Source organism: Engystomops pustulosus, chromosome 4 (genome assembly GCF_040894005.1).
Source record: "Engystomops pustulosus chromosome 4, aEngPut4.maternal, whole genome shotgun sequence".
Lineage (NCBI taxonomy): Eukaryota > Metazoa > Chordata > Amphibia > Anura > Leptodactylidae > Engystomops > Engystomops pustulosus.
The window spans coordinates 65463436-65478927 of record NC_092414.1 but is presented as its reverse complement, the minus strand read 5'-3'; the positions used below and the strand labels follow the sequence as shown (position 1 = coordinate 65478927).

The 15492-nt window shown below is 38.7% G+C and overlaps 1 long non-coding RNA gene across 1 annotated transcript in view; it reads right to left on the bottom strand.

Annotated features, from left to right (window-relative positions):
- Positions 1 to 963: 963 nt before the first annotated feature.
- LOC140128985 (uncharacterized) overlaps positions 964 to 15492 on the bottom strand; it is a 42527-nt gene continuing 27998 nt past the window's right edge. The window contains exons 2-3 of the long non-coding RNA XR_011855229.1: positions 1211 to 1508; positions 964 to 1095 (exon numbers count right to left, since the gene is read on the bottom strand). This is a non-coding gene — a long non-coding RNA (uncharacterized lncRNA). The remainder of the gene's footprint in view (positions 1096 to 1210; positions 1509 to 15492) is intronic.

Below are 15492 nucleotides of genomic sequence, written 5' to 3'. Positions count from 1 at the left end.
TGCCATTTTGTAACATATAAGAAATGCTATAAAAAGTGATCATTTGGCCATAGAGTTCTCAAAATGATAGCAATGAAAACTTTATCTCATCTCACAATAAATGACCTGTCACACAGTTCCATAAACTTAAGTATGAAAAAGTTATTAGTGCCAGAATATTGATAAAATTAAGATTTTTTTTTACCATATGTACATTGGAATAGGGGAAGTCTTATACAGCAAGTATATCCCAAACTTTATATTTCAACTGGAAAAGTTGTGGGCCATACTATACACCAAGTTGTCTTATACGCTGGAAAATACTGGAATCTTGTAATGGAAATCAACCACTGCTGTTCGATGGTTTTGAGCAGCACTTACATAGTGCTGCCGTGTTGCAGATGAAGGAGCTGTAAATGCTGTGATTGCAGAGAAAAAGACTTTTAAAATCCATGTAAACGGCAGCCCTGGAGCCCCCAAGGGACCAGAAAACAGCTCGGGTGCTCCCTATATGCATACTTATGTAGTCCTCTTCCTTCCTTCTCCCTCCCATTCCCATGTAGGAGAGTCGGATCCAGCTGTGAGTGGTGCCCAAATTTATGCATATAGTGAACACCCGATCTGTTCTCCACCTCCTTTGGGTGCTCCAGGGCCGTGTACAGGGATTTTAAAAGTCTTTTTCTCTGCAAAAAGAATGTTCCCGTATAAATTCGTCTTCTGTAGCACCACATCAGTATGTAAGAGATAGCGGCTGAAAACCACTGTATAGCAGTGGTTGATTTCCTTTACAATATTGTTTTCACTTGTGGGCTGCTTTCAGAACTGGTACACTTCCGTTATTGTTATATATCATAAAACAGCCGAAATAAACAATAAAAAGCAAGGAAAAAAGCTTTACATGAATATAGATTTTTAAAAAATAATAATTTCAGATGAACGTGTCCCTTTAATTATAACTTTTATTATTAGAAATAAAACGTTCATGGTTTGACCTTTTCCTACATTGCAAAGATGAATCTGACAAAGTTACTCATCTGTAATTTCTTATGTAGTTGTTTGTAAAAAGAAAACTTGTTAAAAGTCTTTTGATGTTCCATTTTCCACAAACAATTTTCACTGAAAAGAAAGAATCTATAAGAAACAATGCCACTGGGAACCTGTGTACTAACTAAAATTATGAAGAGACGGTTGCCATTATATAAAAAGATAGCTTATAAACAGCTTGACTAACCTTTGCAGGTATTGTACAGAAGCGCTGAGCACCCATCAACAGCAGCTTTTTATTATATCACGTCTGGCGACAGTAGAGCTGCAGCTCTTGTTTTTCTATTCTGTTTTACTCATTCTGCCATTTTTCTTTTTGTTATGGGGAAGCTGTAAAAACTATTGTCTTTTCCTCACAGTCCATGGAGTGTTTGATGTGTTTGGTTATATGTGCTCCAATATTTTTTCGGTTACTGTGAATTTTATTTCCAGAGATCACTGAGGAAAAGAAACTTCAGTAGCCTGTGTAAAATTTATTGCTGTATCTGAAAAAACATAAGATTTTTTTTTTCACCAAGCATAAATGGGTAATAATTTCACTTTTCAAAGATTGAAAACTTGACAAAATTGCTAAATTCAACCCAAATCAGATTATGTTAAAGAAAACATACTTCTGACATTAAAAAAATGGACTTTCCAAAAAAATAGAACAAAAACTTACCCACCTCACAGGAAGGCTCCCATGACTCTAGCACCAGCATCAGGTTTGCAGTGCTTCTGTTCCCAATGCACCAGAAAAGCAGATGCGACCACTTACCCAATCGCTGGCCTTGAAGTTCCCCATGCAGAATAAATGTGATGTTAGTACTTCTGTTTCCAGAGAACTGGAAGGACCACAGAACAGGAACCGCTGCCAGGCCCTCTTGATACTTTAGTATGTTATTTTTGTCTTTTTTTTCAATTAATAATCTGTTGCTTGCAGGGTTTTGTGGCTCCAATGTAGAGGAGTACAGTGAGCACAACAGTGAGATCTTTAGCACTCTAAACAGAGGTCCAATTCCTGTCCAAAATCTAACCTATTAACACTTTATGGCTATGTGCACATCTGCTTTTATTTTGCCATTGTCAATATTCATCAGGAGGATTCTTGAATTCACAATGTCTGATAAATAGATATGATAGCTGCAGGATGAAACAGTGGATCAAATAAATTAAAAGATGAGGCATTCCGAGGCGCTCCTGTGACTAAGTTCCCCACACTGAATAGCAGGGCCGGATTATAGGGCTTTGCCCCTAATGGGGCTCCCACCAAATGTGGACGATTTGTGCGGTCGCACAGTGTATTTGGGTTTGAGCTCCCCGGGCTGTATCTAGCAGATGTGCCCGACTTCAGTCAATGATGGAACAATAAGTTCCATCTCTGCCATAGATGATCAGAGGTATACAAAGATGGTGGCACCCTGCGTCAGGACACCTCCAATATCTTGGTACACCTCCAATATCCACTAAACAGACACCGTGATAGAAGGGAAGGAGGCATGCATCGGGGGAATGATGGAAGGTGAGTACCTGAAAATCTGGAAAATTTCTGATTTGTCTCCTAACATACTAATAAAATAAAATAACATAAAAGAAAATTATGCTAACATAGAGTAAATTTGTGGTTAACCCCTTCACGACTTCCATATGGCTATATACGTCCTATTTGCACATGCACGTTTATAAACGTGTTGACAGTGACCAATTTCAAAGGGCCATATCTCCTGAATGCTGGCACATAGAAACATATTTTTTATTTCATTTCAAACAATCTCCTTTTTAATATCATAAATGGATTGTGTATAGAGGCTTAACAGAACTGGTTAGTTAGTTACCTATTTGGGAGGTTAGACTAACTGTATGATGAGCATAACATTTCAAAAAAAGAAAATCACTAATTGTTGTAAATTATCACCAAATTTGACATTTTTTCATAAATAAAAGCAAAACATTTCATTCAAAATATAGCACTAAGGTGAACTACAACATGTCATGAAAAAAACAATCTGAAAATCACCATGGTAAGTTAAAGCATTCTAAAGTTTTAATCGCATATAGTGACACATGGCAGATTCAAAAAAGGGGGATTCCGGGAATATGAACGTCTGATACAAAATCCCTTGATGCTATAAATTAATGATTGCAACAAAACTCAATGTCATTAGTCACAAAATAGTTTGATTTTATGATTCACAAAACATTATGGTCTCTCTAAAGTATGCAGAGTTATCACCAAGATGGCCACCATCAGAAACTACAAGTCCCAAGATCCTTTAGTTCTCAGTAACTCCTCCTACCTCTTATGCTCTTCTCCCAGTGTTAATCTAACAGGTTTTCTTGCCCTGTTACCATAGTAATGATGTGTAACTGCCATCACCAAAACACTGGCCATACTGGATGTACTGCAACCAACCGACGACAGCCAAACTTAGCGGTGCTCACATGACCTGCCCAGGAAGCTGCAGGACATGTGTCTTTCCAGTGTCTGCTCCACGCGGAGGAAATGAACGGACTGATTAAAGGGCCAGTAGCATTTTAATTCTTCATTACAGTCTATGTAATAACATTTTTCTGCTAAGGGGAGCAAAATTTTAATTAACAACTAATTAATTATTAGCTTAGGTTTTAAGGACCCATTTGTATATGAATTATGCTGATTCCTGGAATACTCCTTTAGGTGAAAATGAGCTGGGTCCTTAAGGCAAAGTAGCTTTATCCTTTTAACTGCCTGTGTCATTGAGAAACTGTTAGAGACACCGAGCTTAAGGGAAGTCTACCTCGTCCCAATTCAGCACTCTGTTGGACAAGTTATTAACTTAGTAGATAAGACAAACGTGTTATGTTAGATAAAATTCTGTTTTGATTATACTATATCTAACCCGAATGGTACCTGACACAGGTAATAGAATATGTGCAGCTATTGTCTGAGGTTCCTTTAAAAGGAGGAGAATAGTAGGGGCCAGACACTCACCCAGAGGAAGCGCTATTGAGAAACACGTGTCGGGCCTGTATGGTGTGGTGTCCATTTGCTTGCTATGGTATAACCAATGTATTTCCTCATACTTATCCCTATGCCTAGTACTTTAGCGCTATGCTTACTGTGACAGAATTTTCACTTACAACGATAATATTGAATACTATATTATGAGTATATGGTAATGGATGACATGTACTGTGAAACACACCTTTTTAGTTTGATTTGCTCTTTTACTTCTGGCTATGTTGTAATTATGTCCTTAATGATTTAATCTATATATTGTACTGAATGTATTTGTGTTGCTTAAATTTTTGGTTATTGAAAAAGTAAATGGTGGTTTCTAAGTAGCATGACAATCTCTATTAATGAGCCTTTTATCTTTTTTCACACTGCTCATTCAATAGTTAGGAAGGAAGGATGAAAAAGACACCACTAATTTTATTGCATATTTAACATATTTAAGATATTCTCAACACCCTCTGCAAATTGCAAAGTTATTTCTGTATAAGGTTTGTTAAATTTAAGTGCTTTTTACTAAACGCAGAGAATGAGCTAAATGTGTCTAGTGACAATAGAACTATCTGTCAGGTTCTTAAGTTTGAGTGTATATTCTGCAGAGGTTGAGTGAGGTTGAGTGAATGACATCTTGCTGCATCTCAGAGCTGGGGGTACATCACAGGTGCCAGCAGGACTGATGGAAGGGAAAACCAATCAGCTGCTTTGGCAGTGTCCAGGCACTCCATTTTAACTCACTAGTGAATTCATTTAGTGCTTGTAAGGCATGTGGTGTTGCTCTGATTGCTCTGTTTATCTGTATAATCTCTGTTCTTTTATTTTGCATCTGACCATATGCTTGTATTATTGACTATTCTTTGTCTAACAATTTTGTACCTTGCCCTCTTATTGCTTTTTGTTTTTCTCTCCTTCTCTCTTGTTTAAATTTCTTTCTGTTTGATGCGCTAACCCAGAGAAGAGACCATCACCTAGTTGTCACCAGTGATTTGGCGTAGATGTGGCAAGTAGGCAGATGTTGTGAGAAGAGAAGGGCTTGCTCTTCCTTGTCTTCTATTGCCTCAAGAAAGAGCCAATGGGGCAGATTTATCAAGTATCTGAAAGTCAGAATATTTCCAGTTGCCCATGGCAACTAATCACAGCTCAGCTTTCATTTAACCAGAGATCATGAATATTTTAAAGGGTAGATGTGATTGGTTGCCATGGGCAACTGGAAATATTCTGACTTTCAGACACTTGATAAATCTACCCCAATATGTCACTGATTCTGATGGAATAAATATATCATGTTACATTTGACCTAGTGTGCTACTTTTCCCCTGGAAGACAAACTTTCAAAGGTTATTAGCTACAAACAGTACATTAGTAAGATATATATATATATATATATATATATATATATATATATATATATATATATATATATATATATCATTAATTTGAGTTTGCTATAGTCTAGAATTGTATGGCCATCATTTTCAGCTATGGCCAATACTGCAACTGGTATTTGTTTTTCTGTTAAGACATAATCAAAAACTTAAGAACTGCATTTCCTGAAGGAAAGTTTCTGTCATTGACTTCAGAGTTTGTTCTTTATCTCTCCTTCCGAAGGCAGATCTTAGATTTCTGTGTTTTAATTTCCTCGGAGCATTGATTGAATTCAATTAAGAGTTTCATTTTCAGTCTTTGAGTGTATCTTTTTTTTGTCCTTCTTCATGTGTCCTTGGCTTTGTATGTTTGCAGGATATTTTGTGTTAAGAAATATAGAAATGGCCTTTTGTCATGTAAAAACATCATAAATGAATAGATCTCTAAAAAAGAAAGTATATCTTGTTTATATGGTTGTATGCTATAAATTTTAGTTCTAGTAACTTTTAAGTTCTTTTCTTTTAGCAGCTATGACAGGGACAATTTGAGGTTTGCCCACAAATTAAAGTCCTCAAATCTTAATCCCGTAGTGATTCTTGCATGAAAGGTTTTTTTTACCATCTAATTTGCTATGTTTTTAGCTTCTTTTGCTCCTATCACCACTGAAGATCCCCAGTCTAAAATTTTGCTTTGTAGGAGGAGTACTAGCTTAGCAGTCACATGTCCCTATCATAACTTACTATCATGCCACTTGCCTGCTTAACCCGATAGCGCAATAAGACGTACCCTTACGTCTTGCTGCGCATGGGGGAGTATGAAGAGGGCTCACGGGCTGAGCCCTCTTCATACTCACCGGGCATTTGCTTCATAATGAAGCAACCGCCCGTCACTAACACCCGCGATCGGTGCTTGCACCGTTCGCGGGTGTTAACCCTTTGATCGCCGCCGGCAAAGCTGCCGGCGGCATTAAAGAGCCGGCGGCGCGTGGGCGCCGCCATCTTGGCTCCGATCGTTACTCCCTGTGACGTCACCGGGGAGTGGCGATCCGTTGTCATGACAGCCTCGGATCACACAAAGATCCGAGGCTGTCATGATCGAGGCTATCTATTACAATGTGCGATCTGCATATTATAATAGATGGTATGCTAAATCCCTATATACTGCCATACTGTAGTATGGCAGTGTATGGTAGGATCAATCAGACAACCTAGGGTTAAAGTACCCTAGGGAGTCTGAAAAATAGTAAAAAAATAAATAAAAAAAAGTAAAAAAAAAAAATTATATTAAAAAAACATAAAAATTCAAATCACCCCCCTTTCCCTAGAACTGATATAAATATAAATAAACAGTAAAAATCCTAAACACATTAGGTATTGCTGCGTCCGAAAATGCCCAATCTATCAAATATAATAACCGTTTTTTACTGCGTTTTACCCCGAAGTCGCAAATTGCATTTTTTAGCCATTTTGAAAAATAGAATAAATTCTATAAAAAGTGATCAAAAGGTCGCACAGTCCTAAAAATAAAAGCGTTGAAAACGTCATCAGAAATCACAAAAAATGACACCACCAACAGCTCTGTACACTAAAGTATGAAAAAGTTATTAGCGCAAGAAATGTATGAAAACATTATAAAACCTATACAAATTTAGTTGTTTAGTTTAGCTCTGTACATGGAAAAATAAAAAAGTTATAGATTTTTGAAGGTGGGAGTGAAAAATAAAAATGCAAAAACGAAAAAGGGCCTGGTCCTTAAGGGGTTAAAGGAAACCTACCATAACGAATTTACAATCGGAAGTAGATCTGAGGGTAGATTCCTCCTGCCTCACTCATAATCTGTAATTTAACCCCTTACCGAAGTGTTAACCTCTCCTTTGCATCGTATATTCATTGGGGGATATTTATCATACGCTGGCGCTCGTGCGGCCCGCGCCGGCCCACTCCCGTCTGGCCGCACCCCCCGCTCGGCCGGCCGCGCCCCCCCCTTCACGCCCCTTCACGCCCCACTGGCGTGAAGGTGGCGGATTGGGGAAAATAATCACAAAAGCTAGCAATAAGCTAGCATTTGCGATTATTTCAGGGCCTCTGCGCCAGTGGCGGTGCGCAGAGGTCCTGATAAATATGCCCAATGTGTTGCCCACTCTTGCCTGATGCACCTTAAAAACATTTCCAGAATCCGCCCATTTCTCACAACTGAAACCTCTAGAACACTAATTGTTGCTCTGATTCACTCTTGTCTAGACTACTGTAACTCCCTACTAATCGGTCTTCTTTTCACTAAACTCTCTCCTCTACAATACATTTGCAATGCAGCAGTCAGACTTGTCTTTAAGGCCAAACACTACACAGATGAAACCAAAAAACGAGGTAGACGTGGCACATCCAATAAAAGATAGCGTTTATTCTTCTCACATTAAAAAATCTGTGCAGTGAGCATGTAGGCGAGCCACCTACGCGTTTCGGCTTGTACCTAAGCCTTACTCATGGTGAAAGGTTAAAAACAAATGAATGTAAGTCATTTAAATTACCTGCATGCACCTGATGGCTGATTGACGTCATGTCCGCAATAGTTTGGAGAAGACGTAATGCATGAAACCGAGGCTCCAGTATAGAGTAGCCATACAATAAGCATGGTTTTTACAAATTCTTATGCGGATAGTAAAACAGTGTATTTGAAATTGTAACTTTGATATAATATGAAGTACAATGAAATTTGTTACATTTACATGTAAATAGCAATCTACTTTTAGGCTTAAGCAGTTGGACGAAGGATATTGCAAGAATATATATTGGTTTGAATGAAAGACTACAAAATTGTGGATGGGTGACAGAAAGGAGGGGAAATATATTTAGTATATATATGAAAGATCGTTTTTGGAGTTCATGCCTCTAGGAAACCTTGTGCCCAAGGCTAATATCCAGTAAGCTTCGCGTCTTAGGAGTATTTTTCTCCAATCACCTCCACGTGCTGGGCAATGAACCCGTTCAGCTCCAAAAAACCGAAAGGTAGCTGTGCTTCTATTGTGGCATTCTACAAAGTGTCTCGCTGCTCCGGATGCGTTGACATCACCATTCTTTATGTTAAGGATATGTTGACTTATCCTTGATTTAAGTTTTTGTACTGTGCAACCTACATAGGTACTGGTGCATTCTGTACAATATATTTGATATACTACATGATGAGAATCACAATTTATGAATGAAGTGATTTTCTGAGTTCTCTGTGAATCTATTGTAAATTCTAGTGTTTTATTGAGGGCTAGTGGGCATACGTTGCAGCGAGACCCTCCACATTTGTAGAAGCCTTTTATTGAAAGCCATGTGTTCTGTTCTGTTTGGGTATTGATCATACTGGGAGATAGAATATTGGCTAATGTTTGGCCCCGTTTAGCGACACATCTATGTCCCTGTTTCAAGATTTCATTCAATGTGGTGTCTTGGTTTAGTATTGGAATGTACTTTTGTATAATATTCTTTATCTTGTTAAATTGTGGACTATACGGTGTGCTAAATGTGGGGATACTTTGTGTCTTTCCTGTTCCGTTATTTTTGGCTTTCATTGAACTGCTTGATAAGAGTTGTTGTCTTTTGATTTTATTGACTCTGTTTTGGGAGGAGGACAGTAGTTTTCTGGAATATCCTCTTTTGAATAATTTATTTTCAATATTGATAGCATTATCTTGAAAACTACCATCGTCTGAACATATTCTTTTCGCACGGAGAAGCTCTCCATAGGGGATGGCATGTATGGTATGAGTGGGATGACAACTGGTAGCACATAATATAGAATTGCCTGCTAAGGGCTTTGTGAACATAGATGTTTTTACTGTTTTGGATGATGTGGATGCTGTTAATGAGATATCAAGAAAATTAATTTTGAGGGATGGATTTTCATTGGTAAATTTTAAATTAACATTATTGTTGTTTATGTATTTGATGAAATTTGAAAATGTAAGGGAGTCCCCTTGCCATACTAAAATGATATCGTCCACATAACGACCATAATAAATTATATTGTGTGAGAAAGGATTGTGGACAGAAAAAATAAATTGTTCTTCCCACCATGCAACAAATAATATGGCTAACGAGGGTGAAAATTTCGACCCCATTGGGGCTCCACAGGTTTGTAAAAAGAATTCTTTGTTGAACATAAAAAAATTGTGTTTTAACAAAAATTCGATTGCAAGTAAGATGAAAATCTGAAGGTTGGATTCGTACATACTGTATTTTGTTAAATGATATCTGATGGCATCTATGGCAATATGGTGAGGGATGCATGAATATAAGTTGACCACATCGCAAGTGGCAAATCTGAAAGTATTCTGCCAAGTAAAATCGTAAAATGTTTTGAGTATGTCGGATCCATCTTTGAGAAAGCCTGGTGTACGTAACACTAAGGGTTGGAGATGAACATCAACCCAGGCACTGAGCCGCTCATTGAGGGACCCAATGCCTGAGATGATGGGGCGGAGGGGTGGCGGAAAAATGTCTTTGTGCGTTTTTGGGAAGCCATGAAATATGGGTATACTTGGATTGTCGATTAGTAGATATTTAGCTGTTTTTTGATCAAGAACTCCTAAGGCAATACCTTCCGCAATAATCTGTTTTTATCCCATCAACTCTAGGTCCAAAGTTTTAGATCAGTTTCAAGGATTAGTAGAAAAAGAGCTCCATGAATTAAACAACAGCATGTCTCAACACCAAACATATAGACAAGCCAATTTAACTCCCAAACAATTTAAAGCTCTGAATACATTAAAAAATAATCCAAATATAGTTGTGCGCAGGTCTGACAAAGGAGGGTCAGTGGTGGTCTTGGATACGACACTATATGTCCATTTAGCTCACCAAATTTTAGATGACACAGCAACATATCGCAAGCTTCCTCGCAATCCCACAGACTCCATAAAAGGGACTCTAAAACAGATTATTGCGGAAGGTATTGCCTTAGGAGTTCTTGATCAAAAAACAGCTAAATATCTACTAATCGACAATCCAAGTATACCCATATTTCATGGCTTCCCAAAAACGCACAAAGACATTTTTCCGCCACCCCTCCGCCCCATCATCTCAGGCATTGGGTCCCTCAATGAGCGGCTCAGTGCCTGGGTTGATGTTCATCTCCAACCCTTAGTGTTACGTACACCAGGCTTTCTCAAAGATGGATCCGACATACTCAAAACATTTTACGATTTTACTTGGCAGAATACTTTCAGATTTGCCACTTGCGATGTGGTCAACTTATATTCATGCATCCCTCACCATATTGCCATAGATGCCATCAGATATCATTTAACAAAATACAGTATGTACGAATCCAACCTTCAGATTTTCATCTTACTTGCAATCGAATTTTTGTTAAAACACAATTTTTTTATGTTCAACAAAGAATTCTTTTTACAAACCTGTGGAGCCCCAATGGGGTCGAAATTTTCACCCTCGTTAGCCATATTATTTGTTGCATGGTGGGAAGAACAATTTATTTTTTCTGTCCACAATCCTTTCTCACACAATATAATTTATTATGGTCGTTATGTGGACGATATCATTTTAGTATGGCAAGGGGACTCCCTTACATTTTCAAATTTCATCAAATACATAAACAACAATAATGTTAATTTAAAATTTACCAATGAAAATCCATCCCTCAAAATTAATTTTCTTGATATCTCATTAACAGCATCCACATCATCCAAAACAGTAAAAACATCTATGTTCACAAAGCCCTTAGCAGGCAATTCTATATTATGTGCTACCAGTTGTCATCCCACTCATACCATACATGCCATCCCCTATGGAGAGCTTCTCCGTGCGAAAAGAATATGTTCAGACGATGGTAGTTTTCAAGATAATGCTATCAATATTGAAAATAAATTAATCAAAAGAGGATATTCCAGAAAACTACTGTCCTCCTCCCAAAACAGAGTCAATAAAATCAAAAGACAACAACTCTTATCAAGCAGTTCAATGAAAGCCAAAAATAACGGAACAGGAAAGACACAAAGTATCCCCACATTTAGCACACCGTATAGTCCACAATTTAACAAGATAAAGAATATTATACAAAAGTACATTCCAATACTAAACCAAGACACCACATTGAATGAAATCTTGAAACAGGGACATAGATGTGTCGCTAAACGGGGCCAAACATTAGCCAATATTCTATCTCCCAGTATGATCAATACCCAAACAGAACAGAACACATGGCTTTCAATAAAAGGCTTCTACAAATGTGGAGGGTCTCGCTGCAACGTATGCCCACTAGCCCTCAATAAAACACTAGAATTTACAATAGATTCACAGAGAACTCAGAAAATCACTTCATTCATAAATTGTGATTCTCATCATGTAGTATATCAAATATATTGTACAGAATGCACCAGTACCTATGTAGGTTGCACAGTACAAAAACTTAAATCAAGGATAAGTCAACATATCCTTAACATAAAGAATGGTGATGTCAACGCATCCGGAGCAGCGAGACACTTTGTAGAATGCCACAATAGAAGCACAGCTACCTTTCGGTTTTTTGGAGCTGAACGGGTTCATTGCCCAGCACGTGGAGGTGATTGGAGAAAAATACTCCTAAGACGCGAAGCTTACTGGATATTAGCCTTGGGCACAAGGTTTCCTAGAGGCATGAACTCCAAAAACGATCTTTCATATATATACTAAATATATTTCCCCTCCTTTCTGTCACCCATCCACAATTTTGTAGTCTTTCATTCAAACCAATATATATTCTTGCAATATCCTTCGTCCAACTGCTTAAGCCTAAAAGTAGATTGCTATTTACATGTAAATGTAACAAATTTCATTGTACTTCATATTATATCAAAGTTACAATTTCAAATACACTGTTTTACTATCCGCATAAGAATTTGTAAAAACCATGCTTATTGTATGCCTACTCTATACTGGAGCCTCGGTTTCATGCATTACGTCTTCTCCAAACTATTGCGGACATGACGTCAATCAGCCATCAGGTGCATGCAGGTAATTTAAATGACTTACATTCATTTGTTTTTAACCTTTCACCATGAGTAAGGCTTAGGTACAAGCCGAAACGCGTAGGTGGCTCGCCTACATGCTCACTGCACAGATTTTTTAATGTGAGAAGAATAAACGCTATCTTTTATTGGATGTGCCACGTCTACCTCGTTTTTTGGTTTCGTTTGGATATAAAGCCAGCAAGACGCCGAGCACTCCGACACAGCTTCCCACTGCCTCAAATCGGCCTCCACATGGGTATGTGAAACCAACTTTACTACACAGATGCCTCCAGTCTGATTCCTTCTGAATAGAGTTTAAATTAATAACCCTCATCCACAATGCTCTTCATAACACTTCAACCCCCTACCTCTCCTCTCTCATTTCAGTCTATCGTCTAACCCGTGCTCTTTGATCTGCCAGTGATCTTAGATTATCCTCTTCCTTAATTCGAACTTTCCACGCACGTCCCCAGAACACTACACTGATAGATCCGGTAGATCCTAAAAGTGTTGTTGTCTTTTAATAGAACAAACTGATATGTGCATCTCAAAAGTTCTATTTTCCGTCAATAGCATATACTGATACATAGATCATAAAAGTTCAGTTGTCCATAAACAGTGTGCGATAATACATGTATCCTAAAAGCTCTGTTGTTTGTCAATAGCGTGGTCCGTCACAAAGATCATAAAAGTGCTGTTGTCCTTCAATAGCACTCACTGATACATATATAAAATGTGTCCTTTAATAGCATGCACTGATACATAGATTCTTAAAGTTCTGTTGTCGGTTTATAGTGTCCAGATCATAAAGGTGCTGTCACAGTATAGTTTGGTATTGCAGAAACAGGGATGTGGCCGTGGTGCTGGTGGTGGTAGGGATCTCTGGGATCCCAGAATCTGTAAAGCACTACGGAATTTGATAGGCTATATAAATACAGATTATTATTATTATTATAGATTATTACAAAACCAGAGACCACTCTCAGTGTATCTCACATGTGCATTATTTCTGCATCACATCGATGAGTGCAAAGGATTCCATTCCCTATGGCTGCAGACACTTGAGAAAGCTCCAAGCAAATAACGGGAAATCCAGCACTTTTAAAATCTTCTCAATCTTTATTTCTCCATGAGTTTAAAATATAAGATTCATGGCATCACAACACAACACATTTTGAGTGCAAGGCACTCTTCATCTCTGCTCAGCCGAGATGAAAAGAGCCTTGCACTCAAAACACGTTGCATTTTGATACCATGCACCTTGAAATAAAGGGAAGATTTTAGAAGTGCTGGAATCCTGCTTATTTGCATGGAGCATTATCAAATGTCTCTGCCTGATACAGGTTCCTCTGGTGCAAGAAGACACCAGGGTGCACAGCGTGTACTGTTAGGTCCCAATAGGCCACACAAAGTTGAGACATTGACAATTACATGGCAGACAGTGCATCAACTTCCATGGGATTATCTTTGCAATTCTCAGGAAGACGGGCAGCTGGCAGAACAAGCAAAAGGATTCCAAGGCACAGCAGTCAGAATGAAAGCTCTGGTTCTGAATAGGAGAATTACCAAATTGCTGGCGTTTAAAATGATCTCCAAAATGGAACAGTTTTGGAATAGGAGGATGAGGAGGCATTGGGTGACATTCAGAGCAGCTCATGGGTGTCATTGGAGCATGGCTGGTGAGATTCAGAGAAAGAGACAACTCCCACAAAAGACAGCTGTTCTATACCTCTGGGAAGCCTTGCCCGCATGAGCCACTGTTTTCTCCAGTGCCTGTGCACCTACACTCAAATTGCCTGAATACTCAACAGTGCTGAATACTGAGTGGCCACCCTGCTGGATAGCTACAAGGATAGCTTAGCATCCTTCATTCTAATACTAAAGAGTAAAACTGAAATGAGGTAGTACAAGCGCACTTTGGTGCAGGAACTATTAGTTCATATTCAACATTGACAGTTCAGTAGCAACACAAGGAGGAGGAAGTCATCAATGCAGAAGGAGGACCACCATGGCCTCATATGTTAACTTCTGCTCAAACTCCACCTCCAATGGATGGGGAATGTAGTGCCAGGAGGCAGAATTGCACAGGATTACCTGTCAACACAATTTGGTATTGAAGGATGGGTTTCCCATTCAATTTCTGGGAGGGAACATTAGACATGTGACCAATTTTTGCCCTCTATGTCTTGCAGGTGCTGTAAGAGTACGTGTTTAGCACCCCCACTTTTGTCATCATGACAAAAGGGTCTTGCCCTCTAAAGCCAACATGGACATCTTAACATATTAAGATGAACAAAGCATAGATCCCTTGTAACTTCAAGTTGAAATTTTTGGATTCCACATCCCCGAAAATACTAATTCAAATTCTTTTCATTTCCACATTCCAGGAAGGGTTTGTGGTTTCCCCATTGCTTCCCAATGCAGAGAGAATAGCTGTGTATGAACACCTAGAGCACCTTTAACTGCAGTGAGATGAAGGATGTGTGGTTTATCCATTGCTTCTTTAAAGGGGTTCCTTCTTTTCTTAACTTTCAGTATTTATTTGTCACTTTTGTAGTCAATTCCTCTGTTTCTATTAACTAAGATGGCCACCCCGCATATCCAAACAACTGCAAGTCCCATCATCCAATTCTTGAACACAGTGCACACTTTTTCTGTAGTGTGCAAGATCGGTCTCAGGTAATGCAGAGGAACAAGCATCCACGCACACAAGTGTAAGCATGCATGATAGCCTACAGGTCATAACCAGGGGATGAAAGAATTAACTAAGCAAGGTAAGGGGATATAAAAGTATTTCATATCTTGAAGACGGACCAGAAGTTTTAATAAGATTAAATTACTAAAGTTTATTGTATGAAGAGAAAATGTTTATGAGGGGCAATGTTAATTACCGGACAACCTCTAACCTTTAATCCTCTATTTCAATAACTGAGTTTGAACACCCGGAGTACCTTAACCCCTTCATGCTCTGCGCCATACATGTGCATGAGCCCTCTTCATACAGAGATGGGTTTTGCTGCATATTGCAGCAGACACCCACCGCTTATACCTGTGGTCAGTGCTAGAACTGTTGGTATTAACCCTGCCGATGCCCCCGTTGGCATTTGGGCACCACCATCTTGGTTCCGATCATCACTCC